Source organism: Coregonus clupeaformis, chromosome 19 (assembly GCF_020615455.1).
Source record: "Coregonus clupeaformis isolate EN_2021a chromosome 19, ASM2061545v1, whole genome shotgun sequence".
Taxonomy (NCBI): Eukaryota; Metazoa; Chordata; class Actinopteri; order Salmoniformes; family Salmonidae; genus Coregonus; species Coregonus clupeaformis.
The window spans coordinates 34,327,153-34,349,471 of record NC_059210.1 but is presented as its reverse complement, the minus strand read 5'-3'; positions in this window follow the sequence as shown (position 1 = coordinate 34,349,471).

Below are 22,319 nucleotides of genomic sequence, written 5' to 3'. Positions count from 1 at the left end.
CAAAACCACACCCATCATTATCATATTTCCCGATGCAGTGCCTTAGACCGCTGCGCCACTCGGGAGGCATAAATTACAAAAAAATTCTAAATAAGTCCAATATGTTTCGTGGACTTATTGCACCTGTTCCTAAAATGTTTGTTCCAGTTTAGATCCTTTAGGTAGTCTCATAGCTTAGACTTACCAACCTTGGCAGTAATTCTGAATACAGGTTGTGGGTGATAAAAAAAATCCAATAGTTGGATATCCCCACACTGGCTGGATTTGAACAGGAATTACACATCACCTTGCAAGCCAGCATGATGTGACTTGCAGGCCTGATGTGGGCTGTAAACCATGAGTTTCAGACCATTGTATTAGACTCTCAGAAAAAAAGGTTTAGATTTGTTCCTAAAGGGGTGTAGACACTTGTCACTGTAACCTGTAAGGTCATCCTTTGTACCTATAGTTATAAGTGCATAATTGTACCCCCGTTCATACCTCATCCCACATCAAGCCTGCAAGCAGGGTTGCAAAATTCCAGTAACTTTCCCAAAATGTCCAGATTTTCCTAAAATCCTGGTTGAAGGATTTCAGATTTCCTGCATCCGTTTCCGTTTCTAGGATATTGTAACCCTACCTGCAAGTCACATTATGCCGGTTGGCAAAGTGATGTGTAATTCCTATTGGAGACCAGCCAGAGATAGGCTATCCAACAGTTGGAATTTTTATTCACCTGCAACCTGCATTCAGAACAAGTGCCAGGGTTGGGAACATTGTGAGGAGACTACCTAAGGCATTTATACAGGAACAAACATTTCAGTAATGGGTGCAAATAATCTAACTAACTGGATTGGATTAGTTTAGAAAAATTGGTGACACTTTACTTGACACCCAGCTCATAACACATTTTGACAGCTGTCATAACAGCTGACATAACTTGTCATAACCTGTTATATGGTCATAACACTGTCATGACACATATATTTAGACCTGTTGTGACATATATTGTGTTATTTTATGGCTGGTTATGAAACCTACATAAGAGTATACAAACCCACAAAATCTACCACTGTAGTTATTTTATGGCTGGTTATGACACCTACATAAGAGTGTCAAAACCTACCACACAAGGCAAAACATTCCATTACACTATAGCCTACATGTCAACAGTATGTTTATGTTATATAGAATTGACCATATTAAATTATAATTGTAATTGCGTACACATTGCACCTACCCCAATGCTCTGTTGCTGATGACTGTGATGAATGCAGGAGCAGATTTCAGGAACAGGACAATGATTGACTGATGATTGACATAAGGGCATGTACATGATAGGCCTATCTGGTTTATATGATTATGATGGTCATAATGCTTCTTGACAGTGTCATAAAGTGTATTTTCTTAGTCCAAGTAAAGTGACACCGGATGGTCATAATGCTTCTTGATAGTGTCATAAAGTGTATTTTCTTAGTCCAAGTACAGTGACCCAGGATGGTCATAATGCTTCAAAACAGAGTTATTCAAAATAGTATGAAAAAACATGACTGTAAATAATTCATTACAACAACAACAAAGGATTTAAGAAACACTCTTATGTAGGTGTCATAACCAGCCATAAAATAACGCAATGTATGTCACAACAGGTGTAAATATATGGGTCATCATGACAGTGTTATGACCATATTATGACAGGTTATGACAAGTTATGTCAGCTGTTATGACATTTTATGACATGGTTATGATCGTGTCGTAACGTGTTATGACACTGTGTCAAGTAAAGTGTTACCGAAAAATGTATGTTATTTCTCTTCGTGTATTATAAGAATAATCAATCAATCAATTGCACAAACATTGATATTAAAATAAACAATTTAAAAAATCTACCTGCAATACAGCATGCTGGGAAATATGGTTTTGGTTCTAAAACTAGGCCCTCAAAATAAGGCCTTATGAAGTACATATGGCATTGTGTTAAAACATTTAAATCATTTATGATAACATATTCTCTTAGGATCTCACTTTGTGAAGTCCATAGGACCGAAAATGGATGAATGCAACAACCATGTCTCTGTCACTAACTAATAAAGTCATGGATGGTAATCAACGATTTATATATACACTAGATGACTACAGGGGGCTCAGTTTTGAAGCCACCGTGCTTCCATTATGCAATCCCTCAATGTTGTAAAAATACAACTGTTTTATGTCTACATTTGTTATTGCCATGTTTATTCTATTTCAGACACCTTAACGCATACTTTTAAATTATATTATGTTATTTAAACATAAAATTAAAAAATAAACAAATATATAAAAACATTTTCCTTAAAGTATAATTTTTTGAAGGTAATAATGTCACGGTCCCCACTACAGCTAGAAAATACTTAAATACATGTACTTTTAGCCTTGAAAGATTTAATGGAGGACTGAAACATCTATGGAGGACTGCCTTGAAATATCAATTGTTTTTATTTATTTATTTTATTTAACATTTATTTAAACTAGGCAAGTCAGTTAAGAACAAATTCAAAGCCTCTCACTGGCCAATATATAGCATCAGCAATCCAGGGTTTATATGCACTACATGACCAAAAGTATGTGGACACCTGCTCATCGAACATCTCATTCCAAAATCATGGGCATTAATATGGAGTTGATCCCCCTTTGCTGCTATAACAGCTTCCACTCTTCTGGGAAGGCTTTCCACTAGATGTTGGGACATTGCTGCGGGGTCTTGCTTCCGTTCAGCCACAAGAGCATTAGTGAGGTCGGGCACTGATGTTGGGCGATTAGGCCTGGCTTGCTGTCGGATTTCCAATTCATCCCAAAGGTGTTCGATGGGGTCAAGTTCGTCCACACCGATCTCGACAAACCATTTCTGTATGGAACTCGCTTTGGATATCACAGGGGTGTTGTGAAGCTGAAACAGGAAAGGGCCTTCCCCAAACTGTTGCCACAAAGTTGGAAGCACAGAATCGTCTAGAATGTCATTGTATGCTTTAGTGTTAAGATTTCCCTTCACTGGAACTAAGGAGCCTAGCCCGAACAATGAAAAACAGTCCCAGACCATTAATCCTCCTCCACCGAGCTTTACAGTTGGCACTATGCATTCGGGCAGGTAGCGTTCTCCTGGCATCTGCCAAACCCAGATTTGTCCGTCAGACTGCCAGATGGTGAAGCGTGATTCATCACTCCAGTGAACGCGTTTCCACTGCTCCAGAGTCCATTGGCGGCAAGCTTTACACCACTCCAGCCGACACTTGGCATTGCACATTGTGACCTTAGGCTTGTGTGCAGCTGCTCGGCCATGAAAACCCATTTCATGAAGCTCCCGACGAACAGTTATTGTGCTGAAGTTGCTTCCAGAGTTAGTTTGGAACTCGGTAATGAGTGTTGCAACCGAGAACAGACGATTTTTACGCACTACGCGCTTCAGCTTGTGTGGCCTAACACTTCCTGGCTGAGCCATTGTTGCTCCTAGATGTTTCCACTTCACAATAACAACACTTACAGTTGACCGGGGCAGCTCTAGCAGGGCAGAGATTTGACGAACTGACTTGTTGGAAAGGTGGCATCCTATGACGGTGCCACGTTGAAAGACTGAGCTCTTCAGTAAGGCCGTTCTACTGCCAATGTTTGTCTATGGAGATTGCATGGCTGTGTGCTCGATTTTATACACCTGTCAGCAATGGGTGTGGCTGAAATAGCAGAATCTACTAATTTGAAGGGATGTCCACATACTTTTGTATATACAGTGTACATCATTGCTGGTAACTACAATTTACTGGAAAGGCAAGGCACTCTGGGAAATATTTTAATAAGGCTTTACATTAAGCAGGTGATAATTTAACACTGTTCCGTTGTCTATATGGGTCCACAGACTCAACACTTTCAGTGTTGATTTAACATCAATCAATTTCAATTTTATTTTATATAGCCCTTCTTACATCAGCTAATATCTCGAAGTGCTGTACAGAAACCCAGCCTAAAACCCCAAACAGCTAGTAATGCAGGTGTAGAAGCACGGTGGCTAGGAAAAACTCCCTAGAAAGGCAAAACCTAGGAAGAAACCTAGAGAGGAACCAGGCTATGAGGGGTGGCCAGTCCTCTTCTGGCTGTGCCGGGTGGAGATTATAACAGAACCATGCCAAGATGTTCAAAAATGTTCATAAGTGACAAGCATGGTCAAATAATAATCAGGAATAAATCTCAGTTGGCTTTTCATAGCCGATCATTAGAGTTTAAAACAGCAGGTCTGGGACAGGTAGGGGTTCCATAACCGCAGGCAGAACAGTTTAAACTGGAATAGCAGCAAGGCCAGGCGGACTGGGGACAGCAAGGAGTCACCACGGCCGGTAGTCCCGACGTATGGTCCTAGGGCTCAGGTCTCTCAGTTGGCTTTTCATAGCCGATCATTTAGAGTTGAAAACAGCAGGTCTGGGACAGGTAGGGGTTTCGTAGCCGCAGGCAGAACAGTTGAAACTGGAATAGCAGCAAGGCCAGGCGGACTGGGGACAGCAAGGTGTCATCATGCCCGGTAGTCCTGACGTATGGTCCTAGGGCTCAGGTTCTCAGAGAGAAAGAGAGAACGAGAGAATTAGAGAGAGCATACTTAAATTCACACAGGACACTGGATAAGACAGGAGAAGTACTCCAGGTATAACCAACTAACCCCAGCCCCCCGACACATAAACTACTGCAGCATAAATACTGGAGGCTGAGACAGGAGCGGTCCGGAGACACTGTGGCCCCATCCGAAGAAACCCCCGGACAGGGCCAAACAGGAAGGATATAACCCCACCCACTCCGCCAAAGCACAGCCCCCGCACCACTAGAGGGATATCCCCAACCACCAACTTACAATCCTGAGACAAGGCCGAGTATAGCCCACAGAGGTCTCCACCACAGCACAAACCAAGGGGGGGCGCCAACCCAGACAGGAAGATCACGTCAGTAACTCAACCCACTCAAGTGACGCACCCCTCCCAGGGACGGCATGAAAGAGCACCAGCAAGCCAGTGACTCAGCCCCTGCAACAGGGTTAGAGGCAGAGAACCCCAGTGGAGAGGGGAACCGGCCCGGCAGAGACAGCAAGGGCTGTTCGTTGCTCCAGCCTTTCCGTTCACCTTCACACTCCTGGGCCAGACTACACTCAATCATATGACCTACTGAAGAGATAAGTCTTCAGTAAAGACTTAAAGGTTGAGACCGAGTCTGCGTCTCTCACATGGGTAGGCAGACTGTTCCATAAAAATGGAGATCTATAGGAGAAAGCCCTGCCTCCCGCTGTTTGCTTAGAAATTCTAGGGACAATTAGGAGGCCTGCGTCTTGTGACCGTAGCGTACGTATTGGTATGTACGGCAGGACCAACTCGGAAAGATAGGTAGGAGCAAGCCCATGTAACGCTTTATAGGTTAACAGTAAAACCTTGAAATCAGCCCTTGCCTTAACAGGAAGCCAGTGTAGGGAAGCTAGCACTGGAGTAATATGATCAAATTTCTTGGTTCTAGTCAGGATTCTAGCAGCCGTATTTAGCACTAACTGAAGTTTATTTAGTGCTTTATCCGGGTAGCCGGAAAATAGAGCATTGCAGTAGTCTAATCTAGAAGTAACAAATGCATGGATTAATTTTTCTGCATCATTTTTGGACAGAAAATTTCTGATTTTTGCAATGTTACGTAGATGGAAAAAAGCTGTCCTTGAAACAGTCTTGATATGTTCGTCAAAAGAGAGATCAGGGTCAAGAGTAACGCCTAGGTCCTTCACAGTTTTATTTGAGACGACTTTACAACCATCAAGATGAATTGTCAGATTTAACAGAAGATCTCTTTGTTTCTTGGGACCTAGTACAAGCATCTCTGTTTTGTCCGAGTTTAAAAGTAAAAAGTTTTCAGCCATCCACTTCCTTATGTCTGAAACACAGGCTTCTAGCGAGGGCAATTTTGGGGCTTCACCATGCTTCATTGAAATGTACAGCTGTGTGTCATCCGCATAGCAGTGAAAGTTAACATTATGTTTTCGAATAACATCCCCAAGAGGTAAAATATATAGTGAAAACAATAGTGGTCCTAAAACGGAACCTTGAGGAACACCGAAATGTACAGTTGATTTGTCGGAGGACAGACCATTCACAGAGACAAACTGATATCTTTCCGACAGGTAGGATCTAAACCAGGCCAGAACTTGTCCGTGTAGACCAATTTGGGTTTCCAGTCTCTCCAAAAGAATGTGGTGATCGATGGTGTCAAAGGCAGCACTAAGGTCTAGTAGCACGAGGACAGATGCAGAGCCTCGGTCTGACGCCATTAAAAGGTCATTTACCACCTTCACAAGTGCAGTCTCAGTGCTATGATGGGGTCTAAAACCAGACTGAAGCATTTCGTATACATTGTTTGTCTTCAGAAAGGCAGTGAGTTGCTGCGCAACAGCTTTTTCTAAAATTTTTGAGAGGAATGGAAGATTCGATATAGGCCGATAGTTTTTTATATTTTCCGGGTCAAGGTTTGGCTTTTTCAAGAGAGGCTTTATCACTGCCACTTTTAGTGAGTTTGGTACACATCCGGTGGATAGAGAGCTGTTTATTATGTTCAACATAGGAGGGCCAAGCACAGGAAGCAGCTCCTTCAGCAGTTTAGTAGGAATAGGATCCAGTATGCAGCTTGAAGGTTTAGAGGCCATGATTATTTTCATCATTGTGTCAAGAGATATAGTACTAAAACACTTAAGTGTCTCTCCCGATCCCAGGCCCTCGCAGAGCTGTGCAGATCCAGGACAGCTAAGCCCTGGAGGAATACGCAGATTCAAAAAGGAGTCCGTAATTTGCTTTCTAATGGTCATGATCTTTTCCTCAAAGAAGTTCATGAATTTATCACTGCTGAAGTGAAAACCATCCTCTCTTGGGGAATGCTGCTTTTTAGTTAGCTTTGCAACAGTATCAAAAAGAAATTTTGGATTGTTCTTATTTTCCTCGATTAATTTGGAAAAGTAGGATGATCGAGCAGCAGTGAGGGCTCTTCGGTACTGCACGGTACTGTCTTTCCAAGCTAGTCGGAAGACTTCCAGTTTGGTGTGGCGCCATTTCCGTTCCAATTTCCTGGAAGCTTGCTTCAAAGCTCGGGTATTTTCTGTATACCAGGGAGCTAGTTTCTTATGACAAATGTTTTTCGTTTTTAGGGGTGCAACTGCATCTAGGGTATTGCGCAAGGTTAAATTGAGTTCCTCAGTTAAGTGGTTAACTGATTTTTGTCCTCTGACGTCCTTGGGTAGGCAGAAGGAGTCTGGAAGGGCATCAATGAATTTTTGTGTTGTCTGAGAATTTATAGCACGACTTTTGATGCTCCTTGGTTGGGGTCTGAGCAGATTATTTGTTGCGATTGCAAACGTAATAAAATGGTGGTCCGATAGTCCAGGATTTTGTGGAAAAACATTAAGATCTACAACATTTATTCCATGGGACAAAACTAGGTCCAGAGTATGACTGTGGCAGTGAGTAGGTCCAGAGACATGTTGGACAAAACCCACTGAGTCGATAATGGCTCCGAAAGACTTTTGGAGTGGGTCTGTGGACTTCTCCATGTGAATATTAAAATCACCAAAAATTAGAATATGATCTGCTATGACTACAAGGTCTGATAGGAATTCAGGAAACTCAGAGAGGAACGCTGTATATGGCCCAGGAGGCCTGTAAACAGTAGCTATAAAAAGTGATTGAGTAGGCTGCATAGATTTCATGACTAGAAGCTCGAAAGATGAAAACGTCATTTTTTTTTTTGTAAATTGAAATTTGCTATCGTAAATGTTAGCAACACCTCCGCCTTTGCGGGATGCACGGGGAATATGGTCACTAGTGTAACCAGGAGGTGAGGCCTCATTTAACACAGCAAATTCATCAGGCTTAAGCCATGTTTCAGTCAGGCCAATCACATCAAGATTATGATCAGTGATTAGTTCATTGACTATGACTGCCTTTGAAGTGAGGGATCTAACATTAAGTAACCCTATTTTGAGATGTGAGGTATCACGATCTCTTTCAATAATGGCAGGAATGGAGGAGGTCTTTATCCTAATAAGATTGCTAGGGTGAACACCACCATGTTTAGTTTTGCCCAACCTAGGTCGAGGCACAGACACAGACACATTCACTTTTTTCTTACACTGGAGAATTTGCTGTGCAGTACGTCAAGATACGATATAAAGGTTATAGAAAATTATTGGGTGGTAGTGTCTGCTCTCTGCTAATCTACAAGAGTATCATCATTATTAATTGTCAGGGAAGGTGTGGCGTGTGTATTGCTGAGACAGGAGCTTAAGGCTGAATTAGGTAATGTTACAAATGTCAAGTGTGTTTTGAAAGCATTTTTAATTACCTAACAGTAAGTCAAGATCTCTAGAATCTATTCAGAGACAAAGCAGTGAGTAATTAATTAGACACATGCCAAAACATAGACACACTATGCTGTCATGGTAACGAGGAGTTCTTTGGAATAGCCAAACCATGATTCAATGGTGTGTGTTCAAACATGACTGTTGCAGCGTCTTGATTCAATATAATTGTTTTCTTAATCCATACTGCCAATGTAATCTGTGTTCCTCTCCTATCCTCTTTGTCCAGTCATCCCCTATCTCTTTCTCATTCACCTGCTGCTTCTGTTGATGTCCTCTTCACAATCTTGGCTGTGACCTTTAGTGGCATTCAGTGACTTATCGAGTGCTTGGATGAAGCTGTTATTCTTTTTTTACACAACAGTGACATAGAGGATAATGTGATTCTACATAACTGACCTCATTGGCCAGGCATGCGTGGGTCTTGTGTTGAATCAGAACCCCCCCGCAGTGGATGCAGTGGATGTTCCCCAATTATTTGTAGTTTCGGGTCTCATTGTTCTTTAAATCTAAATCCACAGTTGGAATATCAAACGCCTGATGCACAAAAGGCAGGCATGGGACATGTAACAGATACTGCACAGTTTAACAGCACTGTGTGTTACGTGGACCCCTAAGAGACATAGTAGCTACTTTGCTCCTTAGGGCCAACATCACACTGAATTAGATATGCATGAACATACATATTTGGGAATGTAATTTCAGAAGTATGAGGGTGGAATCTTATGTTTTGACTGTTTGCACATCATAAATCTCAAACAAAATGCATTACATATTTTTATTGGACACCTGCACATCCTCTCAGGTGGAAGTTGTGAAAGCAATGAAACAATCAGACTGAGTCATACTCCTTCACCAATCAAGTTCTTCAGAAACATTCCTTGGGATGTATCATGGTAAAAGTGCTAATATTAACCCATGCACTATAACCACACATCAATGGCCAACTGATTTACGTAATAATTGCTTGTTTTCTTCTCTTTTCTGTAACATGCATTTAACAAAATAATGTCAAGGCCCAAACATTCCACTTGGGTTCACTCCAAATAATGGAAATTAACTGGGTCGGTTGTGCTCTGTGGAAAAATACAGCTCTGAATGTTTTGGGGACACAGTTCCTTTCTGGATAATCCTGTTTATGGTGGACTCTCTGTATGTAGGGCCAATGGAATAAAACTAAATAGTGGATTTATTTCTGTATCAGTCATTGGTGGTTTCGATCTACAACACACTGGTCGGTCAGAATTACATTTGTTTTTTAGAACAATAACATACACTATATATACAAAAGCATGTGGACACCCCTTCAAATTAGTTGATTCGGCTATTTCAGCCATACCCAGAGCTGACAGCCATGCAAATCCATAGACAAACATTGGCAGTAGAATGGCCTTACTGAAGAGCTCAGTGACTTTCAACGTGGCACAGTCATAGGATGCCACCTTTCCAACAAGTCAGTTTGTCAAATTTCTGCCCTGCTAGAGCTGCCCCGGTCAATTGTAAGTGCTGTTATTGTGAAGTGGAAATGTCTAGGAGCAACAACGGCACAGCCAGGAAGTGTTAGGCCACACAAGCTCAACAGAACGGGACCGCCGAGTGCTGAAGCGTGTAGCACGTAAAAATTGTCTGTCCTCGGTTGCAACACTCACTACAGAGTTCCAAACTGCCTCTGGAAGCAACATCAGCACAATAACTGTTCCATGGGAGCTTCATGAAATGGTTTTCCATGCCATCTTATGTTGATTAATGGATGGAGCCAACCGCTCTCCAGTGGTCTTCTGAAAGGTTTCACCAAGAGCATGGAAATCATGTGAAGAAGAAAAGAGAAAGGTTCTCATACTAGTTCTGTGTAGGTTTCATTTTTCCTGACTCTGACCCAATGGCACAGATTAACATCAGCACTGGGATAGCATATCTAAAATATTTGGCGTAGCAAATCTATGGTTTTAGATATACTTCTACTCAGTTGTCTGAAACTCGTGGTATTCAGACCCTTTGCTATGAGACTCGAAATGGAGCTCAGGTGCATCCTGTTTCCATTGATCAGCCTTGAGATGTTTCTACAACTTGGAGTACACTGGTAAATTCAATTGATTGGACATGATTTGGAAAGGCACACACCTGTCTATATAAGGTCCCACAGTTGACAGTAAATGTCAGAGCAAAAAGCAAGCCATGAGGTCGAAGGAATTGTCCGTAGAGCTCCGAGACAGGATTCTGTCGAGGCACAGATCTGGGGAAGGGTACCAAAACATTTCTGCAGCATTGAAGGTCCCCAAGAACACAGTGGCCTCAATCATTCTTAAATGGAAGAAGTTTGGAACCACCAAGACTCTTCCTAGAGCTGGCCGCCCGGCCAAACTGAGCAATCGGGGGAGAAGGGCCTTGGTCATGGAGGTGACCAAGAACCCGATTGTAACTCTGACAGAGCTCTAGAGTTCCTCTGTGGAGATGGGAGAACCTTCTCTGCAGCACCATTTACATTTACATTTTAGTCATTTAGCAGACGCTCTTATCCAGAGCGACTTACAGTTAGTGAAAGTTAGTTAGTACATATATATATATATACAGTGGGGAAAAAAAGTATTTAGTCAGCCACCAATTGTGCAAGTTCTCCCACTTAAATAGATGAGAGAGGCCTGTAATTTTCATCATATGTACACGTCAACTATGACAGACAAAATGAGAATTTTTTTCTCCAGAAAATCACATTGTAGGATTTTTAATACATTTATTTGCAAATTATGGTGGAAAATAAGTATTTGGTCAATAACAAAAGTTTCTCAATACTTTGTTATATACCCTTTGTTGGCAATGACACAGGTCAAACGTTTTCTGTAAGTCTTCACAAGGTTTTCACACACTGTTGCTGGTATTTTGGCCCATTCCTCCATGCAGATCTCCTCTAGAGCAGTGATGTTTTGGGGCTGTCGCTGGGCAACACAGACTTTCAACTCCCTCCAAAGATTTTCTATGGGGTTGAGATCTGGAGACTGACTAGGCCACTCCAGGACCTTGAAATGCTTCTTACGAAGCCACTCCTTCGTTGCCCGGGCGGTGTGTTTGGGATCATTGTCATGCTGGACCCAGCCACGTTTCATCTTCAATGCCCTTGCTGATGGAAGGAGGTTTTCACTCAAAATCTCACGATACATGGCCCCATTCATTCTTTCCTTTACACGGATCAGTCGTCCTGGTCCCTTTGCAGAAAAACAGCCCCAAAGCATGATGTTTCCACCCCCATGCTTCACAGTAGGTATGGTGTTCTTTGGATGCAACTCAGCATTCTTTCTCCTCCAAACACGACGAGTTGAGTTTTTACCAAAAAGTTATATTTTGGTTTCATCTGACCATATGACATTCTCCCAATCCTCTTCTGGATCATCCAAATGCACTCTAGCAAACTTCAGATGGGCCTGGACATGTACTGGCTTAAGCGGGGGGACGCGTCTCGCACTGCAGGATTTGAGTCCCTGGCGGCGTAGTGTGTTACTGATGGTAGGCTTTGTTACTTTGGTCCCAGCTCTCTGCAGGTCATTCACTAGGTCCCCCCGTGTGGTTCTGGGATTTTTGCTCACCGTTCTTGTGATCATTTTGACCCCACGGGGTGAGATCTTGCGTGGAGCCCCAGATCGAGGGAGATTATCAGTGGTCTTGTATGTCTTCCATTTCCTAATAATTGCTCCCACAGTTGATTTCTTCAAACCAAGCTGCTTACCTATTGCAGATTCAGTCTTCCCAGCCTGGTGCAGGTCTACAATTTTGTTTCTGGTGTCCTTTGACAGTTCTTTGGTCTTGGCCATAGTGGAGTTTGGAGTGTGACTGTTTGAGGTTGTGGACAGGTGTCTTTTATACTGATAACAAGTTCAAACAGGTGCCATTAATACAGGTAATGAGTGGAGGGCAGAGGAGCCGCTTAAAGAATAAGTTACAGGTCTGTGAGAGCCAGAAATCTTGCTTGTTTGTAGGTGACCAAATACTTATTTTCCACCATAATTTGCAAATAAATTCATAAAAAATCCTACAATGTGATTTTCTGGAGAAAAAAAATCTCAATTTGTCTGTCATAGTTGATGTGTACCTATGATGAAAATTACAGGCCTCTCTCATCTTTTTAAGTGGGAGAACTTGCTTTTTAAGTGGGAGAACTTGCACAATTGGTGGCTGACTAAATACTTTTTTCCCCACTGTATCATGTTCGAGGAAATCTCAGTGTCCGGGGGCATCAACGAACAGCCCTTACCCATCTCAGCTGTTACCCATTCAAACTTTTCAATGGCTTCTCCTGTCAGTGCTCACTTCCTGTAGATCGACGGGTGGTGAGGGACAGAACCCCTAGATAATATTATAGATCGAAAAACTCAGCTCACACAGAACTGGAAAACTCAGGTCACATAGAACTGGTTGGGGTATTCCTTCAGACACGCACCTCTTTCACACCGGAGCTAGTCCCCTGACAGCTCTCATTCACTCAGTACTTAATAGTAATACTATCTCTTATCTCATTTCAAACCTCTTATCTAAATTTCAATTATCTTACTATCCAAATTTCAATCAGCTTATTATTCAAATTTCAATCAGCTTAATATCCAAATTTCAATCATCTTATTATCCCAATTTTCAAACCTTTGTTGAACTCAGTTTACCACTTATTATCAAAATGTCAATCTCTTAACACTAATAATATCTCTTATTATCCAAATTTCAAATCAGTTTAAGACGTCCTTTCCACATTCACACAACTCTCACATCCACATTCACTTAGTACTATTCCCAAAAACACTCAGTAATCTCACTTATTGCCTATAGACAGCTGTCAGCGGGGCATGGAACCGTTACTTGCCCTCGCTCTAGTCTTCTCTATAAGACTAGCTCTAACCTTCTTCCACGTCATTTATATCTTCACCGGTTCCTCTATAGTCTCTACAGTATCTACAGTCCCTGAGCATCTATAGTCCCTATAGCATCAATAGTCCCATAGCATCCATAGTCCCTATAGTCCAAAAGTGGCTCTATAGCATCCATAGTCCCTATAGCATCCATAGTCCCTATAGCATCCATAGTCCCTACAGCATCCATAGTCCCTACAGCATCCATAGTCCCTACAGCATCCATAGTCCCTACAGCATCCATAGTCCCTACAGCATCCATAGTCCCTACAGCATCCATAGTCCCTACAGCATCCATAGTCCCTACAGCATCCATAGTCCCTACAGCATCCATAGTCTCAATGGTTGATATAGTCATACATGCAATGGTCTCTATATATTCTATAGTCTTGCCACATCCCATACATATAGAATAACACCTCATACTATTACTTAAGACTAGTGGTACCATCCTTCATTTTTATGTTTAGTTTTATTGGTTTTATTATTTTTATTTGATTTGTTTATACAAATTCATTTAAATTGACTTACTGAAATTCAGTCGCCGTGTCCCTCAATTCTTCGCAGATGATGTGTCTCCTCCTGGGCAGCTCACAGTAAGGGTCTGGACGGGTCCTCGTCGTCTTTTGGTGAGACGGGAATTTCCCTCACGCTTCATAGAATGAATGTGCCACTGGTTGTCCTCGCAGACTCTCAGGCAGAATCAATCATCGTGTTTGTGACGCCAGATTGTCATAGAAATTACCACCAGGGACACCTGAAATCAATCTTAAATGAATAATTCTTTATTAACAGCAAGCTGGAGAGGTCACAGTCAAACTTAGATGCATAAAGTACCGGTCTGAAGTGAGCTCTGCCGGGGCAGTCCCGTTTGTTCTCTTAAATACTGCTTATAATATTATAATAATATGCCATTTAGCAGACGCTTTTATCCAAAGCGACTTACAGTCATGTGTGCATACATTTCTACGTATGGGTGGTCCCAGGGATCGAACCCACTACCCTGGCATTACAAGCGCCATGCTCTACCAATTGAGCTACAGAGGACCACTGCTTACACAGACAAGTTATATTTGCATGATTTAGCTTAATATTCATAATTAACTTTTGGTTCATGCATGTGACCGACCAATACCTCACGAGGCTTCTTCTCTCCAAGCTGAGACCTTGAAACTGAGATATCCCTTTCCGTTCTCAAAACAAGGTTCTGGGCATGCTGCCAAATTGCTTAAACTGATAGTAAAGATTCCTCCCAGGCACGATCAATCAGTCACTTGCATGAACCCAGTCGAATTGGTTATTAGAAAAGCACAAACATAACATTTTCCTTCACAATTTACTCATGGGCTGAGTCCTACCTCCCTGTTGAGTGGTAATGTAATGCCTAACCTGTAGGTACTTGAAGAAATTAGTTTGAGGTAACTGAAAATGAGATGCCAGTTGTTGAAAGGATAGTAGTTCACCGTCTCTATACAAATGACCAAATTTTTTAATTCCTTTGTTGAACCAAGAAAATGTAATACCATCTCTCTCAGGGCTTAGGGTAAGATGGGGTTATTATATAAAGGTGTTTGTTCATGTTCTATGCCCTTCTGTTTGTTTACAGACTTTAATCTATATATTTAAGGTGTTTTTATGAGACCTAGCAAAGCTTTAGGTGGGCTAAGATAAGGTATAGATGCCAATGAAACAGGGTAAAGACACTCTTCCTCTGTCTCCAGGGTTAACTTTTAGTTGTATCTTGCCATACCAATACAGCATTTAACTGAGATGCCCAGTAATACAACTGGAAGTCAGGTAGAGTAAGCCCTCCTTCTGAGTATGGTTTGCATAAAGTCGTGAGTTTCACTCTGGGAGGTTTCCCTTTCCACAGAAATGAAGAGACCTTCCTATTAAGTTGTTTGCAAAAAACTTTGGGAATAGGAAACGGCAAGGTTTGAAAAAGGTACAAGAATTTTGGTAATATATTCATCTTTACACAATTGACCCGTCCAATAGGAGAAATTAGTAAATCCCGCCATCTATCCAATTCTTCCCCAAAATTTTTGAGAAGTGGAGTATAGTTCAGTTGATATCTCTTAATAATTTCAGAAGGAATTTACAATCCCAGATATGTCATTTTCTGAGGTCTCCAAGAAAATGGCTGGTCTAAAATTGGGTTCTGCATAGCTGCCCTGTGTTGTGCCACGTGATAGGGAGAACTGGGAGGAAACATTTCCATTAGTCAGATTCTGAGCTACCGGACATTTGTACAGTAATCTAATCAGACCTACATACTTAGGTCCAATATTCATCCTCTGTAAAACTTCAAACAGTTAGTTCCATTCTATGCGGTCAAAAGCTTTTTCTGCATCTAATGAAGCCGCCACTACAGGTTCTTGGTCATTCTCTATTATCTGGAGATGAGCGGTATCTTACAAAGCCTGTTTGGTCCATATCAACCAAGTCAGCGTTGTCAACATGTGTAAGTTATAAAGCAAAGCCAAAATAAAATACTCTTCCATGCAAAGTACAAAAGACAATTACAGTGCATTTGGAAAGTATTCAGACCCATTTCCTTTTTCCACATTTTGATACGTTACAGCTTTCTTCTAAAATTGATTTTTTTTCCCAATCTACACACAATACCCCATTATGACAAAGCAAAAACAGGTATCTAGAAATGTTTGCAAATGTATATAAAAAAAACATACCTTATTTACATAAGTATTCAGACACTTTGCTATGAGACTCGAAATTGTGCTCAGGTGCATCCTGTTTCCATTGAACTTCCTTGAGACGTTTCTACAACTTGATTGGAGTCCACCTGTGGTAAATTCAATTGATTGGACATGATTTGGAAAGGCACACACCAATCTATTTAAGGTCCCACAGTTGACAGTGCATGTCAGAGCAAAAACCAAGCCATGAGGTCGAAGCAATTGTCCGTAGAGCGCCAAGACAGGATTGTGTTGAGGCACAGATCTGGGGGAAGGGTACCAAAACAATTCTGCAGCATTGAAGGTCCCCAAGAACAGTGGCCTCCATCATTCATAAATTGAAGGTTTGGAACCACCATAGCTCTTCCTAGAGCTGGCCGCCCGGCCAAACTGAGCAATCGGGGGTTAAGGGCCTTGGTCAGGGAGCTCCAGCCAATCCTCAGTAAAAGGCACATGACAGCCTGCTTGGCGTTGCCAAAAGGGACCTAAAGGACTCTCAGACCATGAGAAACAAGATTCTCTGGTCTGATGAAACCAAGATTGAACTCTTCGGCCTGAATGCCAGGCATCACGTCTGGAGGAAACCTGGCACCATCCCTATGGTGAAGCATGGTGGTGGCAGCATCATGCTGTGGGGATGTTTTTCAGCGGCAGGGACTGGGAGACTAGTCAGGTTTGAGGGAAAGATGAACGGAGCAAAGTACAGAGTGATCCTTAATGAAAACCTGCTCCAGAGCACTCAGGTCTTCAGACTGGGGCGAAGGTTAACCTTCCAACAGGACAATGACCCTAAGCACATAGCCAAGACAATGCAGGCGTGGCTTCGGGACAGGTCTCTGAATGTCCTTGAGTGGCCCAGCCAGAGCCCAGACTTGAACCCGATTGAACATCTCTGGAGAGACCTGAAAATGGCTGTGCAGCGACGCTCCCCATCCAACCTGACAGAGCTTGATTGGATCTGCAGAGAAGAATGGGAGAAACTCCCCAAATACAGGTGTGCCAAGCTTGTAGCGTCATACCCAAGAAGACTCGAGGCTGTAATCGCTGCCAAAGGTGCTTCAACAAAGTACTTAGTGAAGGGTCATTATGGAGTATTGTGTGTAGATTGATGAGGGGAAAAAACTATTTAATCCATTTTAGAATAAGGCTGTAACGTAACAAAATGTGGAAAAAGTGAAGGGGTCTGAATACTTTCCAAATGCACTGTAAGTTGAATGAAATAGCAGTAACAGATAAATCCTGTTAATTTGACATTTAGAGAAGGTATTGTTAAGCACTGGGCCAGTGTCCATGGATAGAAGGGGGATCGGGGGACATTGCGGTCAAGATTATGTGTAATTCGCTTCTCTGAGTCATAACTCTTTTTGACACAAGAACAAAGCAGTCAATGTTGTCTTAAGTCGTAAATAGCAGCTGCTGCTCTACCTGTATGACACACTTCTCCCATGGGGCACAGTGGGTGTGTGATAGGAAACGGATGATGATACAGTATCGTACAGATAATTCTACCTTTAGGCATTGCCACATCAAGCTCACAGCCTTTCACCCACTAAAAGAGAACCTTCCTGAACTGTTAACTTCTTCCTCTTCTCCTTTATACATGCTGTTTTCAGGTATTTTTAGACAGTCTGCTTCTATAAAGGATGCTAGTATACAATGCGTTGGTCTGAGGCCAACTAAACTTTGGCTTATTCAGCCCCAGCCAGAAGAAATCAAGAGAGAAGCATAAACTGATGTGCTGGCTGGCTAGTGTGCAGTACTGTCCATGGTCCGGTCCATGGGGTGTGTTGGTGCAGGTCCTTTTTTGCTGAGACACATTTGCACACATTCCTCAGTGTTCTTGGGGTAGGATGAGGAGAGAGTCTCGCTTTTAAAGCCTTGTGTCTTGTCACGTATACAACATTCCACACATAGATACACAGCGAACAGAGTGGCCCCCCATTCCATGTCCACTTCAGGCTGCACGCTTACCTGTACGTGTGTGTGCATGTGTAACCTCTGGCCATAAACCTAATATAAATCCTGCTGTATAAGGGAGAATGGCACACCATTCACCTTTTACTTGGCTCCTTTTATTGTCCAGGGATATTTATAACTGGAATAAACAATTGAAAAAGATGGGTTTGATTTTCCTGCAATGGCCTTGGCCCTGACCTTCCTGTAAGAGAGCAGGGTAGACTGAAGTTAGAAACTCTGATTGAAGCCAGATTCCTTTGTCCCAAACTCTGAATCTTTGCCCCCTCACAAATTCCAACATAATGCTATAACCTTGTTTTCGTATTCCCTTATTCGAACAAGTGGTCACGATACAGAAAACAGGTGATGAAGGCACTCATGATAGCGGTGTCTACATGACCCTTAGTTCTGTATGTTCTCTGCCTATATTTCATGGTTTGTCACTTTATGAGCAGAGGGGCAGTATTTCTGTTGCATGTATTTGAAATACGTATTTTAAAGTCCGCACTGAGCTAAAGGGTAGAGCTGCCGCTTTCAAGGTGCGGGACTCTAACCCGGACGCTTATAAGAAATCCCGCTATGCCCTCCGACGAACCAACAAACAGGCAAAGAGTCAATACAGGACTAGGATTGAATCGTACTACACCGGCTCTGACGCTCGTCGGATGTGGCAGGGCATGAAAACTATTACGGACTACAAAGGGAAGCACAGCCGCGAGCTGCCCAGTGACACAAGACTTCCAGACGAGCTAAACAACTTCTATGCTCGCTTCGAGGCAAGCAACACTGAAGCATGCATGAGAGCACCAGCTGTTCCGGATGACTATGTGATCACGCTCTCCGTAGCCGATGTGAGTAAGACTTTTAAGCAGGTCAACATTCACAAGGCCGCAGGGCCAGACGGATTACCAGGACGTGTACTCCGAGCATGTGCTGACCAACTGGCAAGTGTCTTCACTGACATTTTCAACATGTCCCTGACTGAGTCTGTAATACCAACATGTTTCAAGCAGACCACCATAGTCCCCGTGCCCAAGGACACTAAGATAACCTGCCTAAATGACTACCGACCCGTAGCACTGACGTCTGTAGCCATGAAGTGCTTTGAAAGGCTGGTCATGGCTCACATCAACACCATTATCCCAGAAACCCTAGACCCACTCCAATTTGCATACCGCCCCAACAGATCCACAGATGATGCAATCTCTATTGCACTCCACACTGCCCTTTCCCACCTGGACAAGAGGAACACCTACGTGAGAATGTTATTCATTGACTACAGCTCAGCATTCAACACCATAGTGCCCTCAAAGCTCATCACTAAGCTAAGGATCCTGGGACTAAACACCTCCCTCTGCAACTGGATCCTGGACTTCCTGACGGGCCGCCCCCAGGTGGTAAGGGTAGGTAACAACACATCCACCACGCTGATCCTCAACACGGGGGCCCCTCAGGGGTGCGTGCTCAGTCCCTTCCTGTACTCCCTGTTCACTCATGACTGCATGGCCAGGCACGACTCCAACACCATCATTAAGTTTGCCGATGACACAACAGTGGTAGGCCTGATCACCGACAACGACGAGACCGCCTATAGGGAGGAGGTCAGAGACTTGGCCGTGTGATGCCGGAACAACATCCTCTCCCTCAACGTGATCAAGACAAAGGAGATGATTGTGGACTACAGGAAAAAGAAGAGGACCGAGCACGCCCCCATTCTCATCGACGGGGCTGTAGTGGAGCAGATTGAGAGCTTCAAGTTTCTTGGTGTCCACATCACCAACAAACTAACATGGTCCAAGCACACCAAGACAGTCGTGAAGAGGGCACGACAAAACCTATTCCCCCTAAGGAGACTGAAAATATTTGGCATGGGTCCACAGATCCTCAAAAGGTTCTACAGCTGCACCATCGAGAGCATCCTGACTGGTTGCATCACTGCCTGGTATGGCAACTGCTCGGCCTCCGACCGCAAGGCACTACAGAGGGTAGTGCGTGCGGCCCAGTACATCACTGGGGCCAAGCTTCCTGCCACCCAGGACCTCTATACCAGGCGGTGTCAGAGGAAGGCCCTAAAAATTGTCGAACTTTAATTATTTGTTACTTTTATTTCTTCGTATTATTATTTTTATTAATATTTTTATATTCTTTCTTAAAGTTCCATTGTTGGTTAAGGGCGTGTAAGTAAGCATTTCACTGTAAAGTCTACACCTGTCGTATTCGGCGCATGTGACAAATAACATTTGATTTGAGTTTCATTATCTCTAGCACAACACCAGTCTAACAGTGATGTATATACAGTACCTGTCAAAAGTTTGGACACACCTACTCATTCAAGGGTTTTTCTTTATTTTTACTATTTTCTACATTGTAGAATAATAGTGAAAACATCAAAACTATGAAATAACACATATGGAATCATGTAGTAACCAATAAAGTGTTAAACAAATCAAAATATATTATATATTTGAGATTTCAAATTGACACCCTTTGCCTTGATGACAGCTTTGCACACTCTTGGCATTCTCTCAACCAGCTTCACATGGAATGCTTTTCCACCAGTTTTGAAAGAGTTCCCACATATGCTGAGCACTTGTTGGCTGCTTTTCCTTCACTCTGCCGTCCGACTCATCTCAAACCATCTCAATTGGGTTGAGGTCGGGGGATTGTGGAGGCCAGGTCATCTGATGCAGCACTCCATCACTCTCCTTCTTGGTAAAATAGCCCTTACACAGCCAGGAGGTGTGTTGGGTCATTGTCCTGTTGAAAAACAAATGATAGTCCCACTAAGCCCAAACCAGATGGGATGGCGTATCGCTGCAGAATGCTGTGGTAGCCATGCTGGTTAAGTGTGCCTTGAATTCTAAATAAATCACAGACAGTGTCACTAGCAAAGCACCCCCGCACCATAACACCTCCTCCTCCATGCTTTACGGTGGGAAAAACACATGCGGAGATCATCCGTTCAACCACATTGCGTCTCACAAAGACACGCCGGTTGGAACCAAAAATCTCAAATTTGGACTCCAGACGAAAGGACACATTTCCACCGGTCTGTCCATTGCTAGTTTCTTGTCCCAAGCAGGTCTCTTCTTCTTATTGGTGTCCTTTAGTCGTGGTTTCTTTGCAGAAATTCGACCATGAAGGCCTGATTCACACAGTCCCATCTGAACAGTTGATGTTGAGATGTGTTTGTGACTTCTGAGGCTGGTAACTCTAATGAACATATCCTCTGCAGCAGAGGTAACTCTGGGTCTTCCATTCCTGTGGTGGTCCTCATGAGAGCCAGATTCATCATAGCACTTGATGGTTTTTGCGACTGCACTTGAAGAAACTTCTTGAAATGTTCCGTATTGACTGACCTTCATGTCTTAAAAGTAATGATGGACTGTCGTTCCTCTTTGCTATTTGAGCTGTTCTTGCCATAATATGGACTTGGTCTTTTACCAAATAGAGCTATCTTCTGTACAGTGAGGGAAACCAGTATTTGATCCCCTGCTGATTTTGTACGTTTGCCCACTGACAAAGACATGATCAGTCTATAATTTTAATGGTAGGTTTATTTGAACAGTGAAAGACTGAATAACAACAAAAACATCCAGAAAAACGCATGTCAAAAATGTTATAAATTGATTTGCATTTTAAATGAGGGAAATAAGTATTTGACCCCTCTGCAAAACATGACTTAGTACTTGGTGGCAAAACCCTTGTTGGCAATCACAGAGGTCAGACGTTTCTTGTAGTTGGCCATCAGGTTTGCACACATCTCAGGAGGGATTTTGTTCCACTCCTCTTTGCAGATCTTCTCCAAGTCATTAAGGTTTCGAGGCTGGCATTTGGCAACTCGATCCTTCAGCTCCCTCCACAGATTTTCTATGGGATTAAGGTCTGGAGACTGGCTAGGCCACTCCAGGACCTTAATGTGCTTCTTCTTGAGCCACTCCTTTGTTGCCTTGGCCGTGTGTTTTGGGTCATTGTCATGCTGGAATATCCATCCACTACCCATTTTCAATGCCCTGGCTGAGGGAAGGAGGTTCTCACCCAAGATTTGACGGTACATGGCCCCGTCCATCGTCCCTTTGATGCAGTGAAGTTGTCCTGTCCCCTTAGCAAAAACACCCCCAAAGCAAAATGTTTCCACCTCCATGTTTGACGGTGTGGATGGTGTTCTTGGGGTCATAGGCTGCATTCCTCCTCCTCCAAACACGGCGAGTTGAGTTGATGCCAAAGAGCTCAATTTTGGTCTCATCTGACCACAACACTTTCACCCAGTTCTCCTCTGAATCATTCAGATGTTCATTGGCAAACTTCAGACTGCCCTGTATATGTACTTTCTTGAGCAGGGGGACCTTGCGGGCGCTGCAGGATTTCAGTCCTTCACGGCGTAGTGTGTTACCAATTGTTTTCTTG